The sequence below is a fragment of the Octopus bimaculoides genome, chromosome 4, assembly GCF_001194135.2.
Source record: "Octopus bimaculoides isolate UCB-OBI-ISO-001 chromosome 4, ASM119413v2, whole genome shotgun sequence".
Taxonomy (NCBI): domain Eukaryota; kingdom Metazoa; phylum Mollusca; class Cephalopoda; order Octopoda; family Octopodidae; genus Octopus; species Octopus bimaculoides.
Window position 1 is genome coordinate 96,529,619 of NC_068984.1, and position 4,433 is coordinate 96,534,051.

The window sequence follows — 4,433 nt, forward strand, 5'->3', positions numbered from 1 at the left end:
TTGTTTCATCGTTTTACTCTTTGCCTACGTAGAAAAGTGCGTTACTGCCGTGGAGATTCTTACAGTAGTAGAAAATGAATTTTTAACTCCTATTTCTAAATTCGGTATGTGGTAAAGCAATTAGCTGACCCCTAATTATAATTATATTTATAATTATAGAATATTTGCATATATAAAGTGCTTTAATTACTTGCTTCTCTCTTCAGTGTAGCATTTCCAATTATAAAATTTGAAAGTGCTAGGGTTAAATATGCACACGATCGAGCGACATTGTGCAACAGATATCTAACCAACACTTCCAAAATTTACACTATTCATCCCCTGTACTCACGTGTATGTTACGAGCAGTGTGCGTGTGTGTATATGTGTGCGTGTGTGTATATGTGTGTGGAGAAAGAGGTGGGAGATAGATAGATAGACGCATACATATATATATACACACATATAGATATACACGTGTATGTATATAACATATACATCACCAAACCTATAATACATGCCTATCTATCTATCTATCTATCTATCTATCTATCTATCTATTTGTGTGTGTGTGCGCGCGCGCGCGCGCGTTTCTCCCTGTCACGAAATCCAGGCGTTGATGAATCAACTCAATGATTCCGTCACCAGATCCCGCTCATTTTCTGTTTTTTTTCTTTTTTTTTTTTTTTTAGTTTGCTTTCCATTGGACACTTGCTGTTATTTAGAGTCTTCCTCGCAACAATCACCTATACGACCATCTTAGTTGTTCGAAGTGAGAAGAGGTATGTCTTGGGGGAAGTAAATTTTTGTTCTCTTGTTCATTTTGTTGTTTTGCGGATTTCTGTTTTTGCTATCGCTCTTGTCAGCGATGCGGTCGCCTTCCATTCTTACAGGTGGTGTTGCTGTTGATGTGATTATTGTTGTTGGTGCTGTTGCTGTTGTGATATTAGCAGTAGTGGAGGTCTTATTTCAGATGTCACCAACTCAGATAAATTATAATTTGTAGCCCCCGATACTTTCCAAATTTAGCTCAGCATGTTCTTGGGAAACTAACTCCAGTGTGAGCCTCTACATAGATATAAGTATGCATACCACCGTTCTTCTATTTGTTTGCTTATGACTTGTAGGGGTGACGTAAGTTTAACTTTTCTACCCTATCTGTTGAGTTGCTACTCTGCTTGTTCCGGGTGCTGGTGTTTTTTGTTTAGTGGGACAAAGTCAAAGGATCTGTCTTTGTTTCCACCCTTCCACTGTTATTGCTGCTATTACCTTTGTTGTTGCTATCGGTGGTACTGGATCCATCGCTACAACTACTGTTTGCTGCTACAGGTGCAGCAAGGGTAATATTGAATCCTTTCTATATTAACCAAAATGAAGTAGATTGACAAATTTATTTTTTGAACCAGTGGAAGACACGCAAGATGTCGAAATATTGTTCACGGGATAGCAAATGGCACTCTTCTTTTAATTTTCACTCTATATCTTCAGGAGGAGTTACCTCAATCCTTTCTATATTATTATTATTATTATTATTATTATTATTATTATTATTATTATTATTATTATCATTATTTTCGTGGTTTAGTCCCGCTGTAAAAATAGTTTCTGTTGAACACAAGAACAAACTAAAAGTGGTCTATTTAAATTTGATTATTGATAAAGTGATAATATATAATCATCCATTGCCTGGATCATATAATCTTACATTTGTTGTCGGTGTTGCTTCCATTATTACAGGTGGCAGTGCGGCCACTGTTGCTACAGTTGCACGTCGTTGGTAGTGTTGGTGTTGCTATTGTTGTTGCTGTTGTTGTTGCTATTGTTGTTGCTATAGTGTTTGATAATTTGTTTCACCATAAGCAGTGAAGAAAGATTTAGGATAGTAAAACAAAATAATCTTTATTAATTGATTTATGAAAATATATAAAAAGGGAAATATTGATATATGAAAATACGTAGAAAAAGATATAGCACGCAATCTACATTTTTAATCTAAAATTGAATCTATTTGTTGGTTAACTTAAAATTGAGGCTCAGAAATATATTACATTTAGGAAAAAATATCCATTATGGCTGGTTAAGAAACTGGCTTCTCAACTACGTTATTTTGGATTCGATATTATAGCATGGCATCACGGGCAAGTGTTTCTACAACCCTCTCAGATTTATCGATATTTGCGATGGGAAATTGGTACAGATCTGCAGGAAAATTGAACTAAGGCACGTTCTGATTTATATTCCATCCTGGTTACACAGACACTTCCTTTTCATTCATCAGAACCACAGCTGGAATCCTATAAACAACGACGCTATTGTTCACAAAATTTAACACTCACACTCACACTTTCTTATAATAATTCTACTTGTCATTAGGTTACTTAGCCCGTCGGTAACGCTTTCACGTGATTAGAGAAAGAGAGGAAGAATGAAAAGAGGGAGAGAGGAAAAGAGGGTGAGAGAAGCGTGCATGACGTGAGGGAGGGGAACGTAATTATAACCCTTTCACGTGATTAGTTGAAAGGTAAGAGAGAACAAGAGAAAGAAAAAGAGAGAAAACGAAAGGCAGAGAGAGAGAAAGAGAGAGTGAGAGAGAGAGTAAGAGAAAGTGAGAAAGAGAGACATGGAGGAAGATAGTGATGATGGTCGTGGTGGTTGTGGTGGTGGTGGTGGTAGTTGTTGTTGTTATTGTGGTGGTGGTGGCGGCGGCCGCGGCGGCGATCGTGAGTGCATAAAGAAAAGTAATTTTTTTAAAAAAATTGAACTAAATTTTTATATCACCTATCACTTAACGCAAACGCATCCCAAATTTGCCATTCACTTTAGAAGGAAATCAGTTTCCGGTTCGCCAATCATATGCAATGACAATCAATAAATCACAAAGACAGACATTTGACAAAGTAGGGATGTTTTTGCCTGAACCCGTATTCGGTCAAGGTCAGCTATATGTTGCATTCTCAAGGGCTCGCAACTTATTTGATGTGTGAGTTAAAGTTATCAACACTGAAAATCAAGGAAAAAGAAGAGGAAGAACTTACACGAAGAACATAGTCCTGCAATTTTCCCATAAAATTTTTGTTTTCTAGAAATGAAATTATGACTAAGTAAATTTTTAAATAATTCTTTTTCTTTTTATGAGAAAAATTGCAAAATAAGAGTGACTATTTATTTCATGAGTGTTGTGTATTAAGTCCATAAAATTGTGCATAAAGTATATTAAGTGAATATATAAAGTGAATATATAAAGTGAATATATAAATCATCGTATTCCAATTTCCTTCACTTTTCAATGAGTAGCAGATGAGCGACTATATTTTGATACAGACACAACACAAGCTACTCTTGCAGGCTTTTTGGATAAAGTTTTCAGGAATAACTCAATAGGTTTATTATTAATTCCATGAAATAATCACAAGTCCCGCTAGAACACATAAATGTGTGCGTATGCACGCACGTGTATAATCAGAGAAACAAGGTAAAAAATTTTTGATCCACAAGCTCCTCGCATTCTTCATTGAAATAAACTCTTTGCGATCGTTTTGTTTCGATTACATCTACCAAGTGGATACATGAAGTCGGTGTATTGGAAGAGTTGTTAGAGTGTCGGATCGAATGTCTGTTGTATTAGTAGCGACTGTCTGCACTCTGATATGGATGGACAGGATGTAATAAATTATAGATATTTATGTATATGTACTACGTTATATAGATAGACTGCAATGAATTCTATATAGATAAAATGTTGTATGACTGGACATATGGCAATAAATTATGTTGTTCAATATTCTCCATAATTATCGGGCATTTATTGATTGTATTATCATTGTTTAAACTTTGGTTAACCCTGATCGAGTGGACTTATAGTCACAGGCAACTCTACTATGACCATTGCAATAATAGGTAACTGTAAAGTTAACTGGGATATTTAGCGACTGTTTCTGTCAGATTGAGTCACGATCCAGTAGAAACTCGCTTGCTAGCTCGGAGCACCGACCCATAAAATATTTTTAAATAATAAAAAAAGAAAACAAAATGTATCAAGAAAAAAAATGAACTTGTTCAGAGGAAGGTAGCACTATTTCAGTATGATAATTGAAAGATGAAAGAGAACAAATCCACCAGTTTACCTCATTCAACTGCAACGGTAAATCAAATATATTTATACAGCATCTGTACAAAATTATGGTGCGCCTCTCCCTAGATATACTTTTTTACTCTTTTACTTGTTCAGTCATTTGACTGTGGCCATGCTCCAGCACCGCCTTTAGTCGAGCAAATCGAGCAAATCGACCCCAGGACTTATTCTTTGTAAGCCTAATACTTATTTTATCGGTCTTTTTTGCCGAACAGCTAATGTTACGGGGACGTAAACACACCAGCATCGGTTGTCAAGTGATGTTGGGGGGACAAACACAGACACACAAACACATACACACACACACACACACACACACACA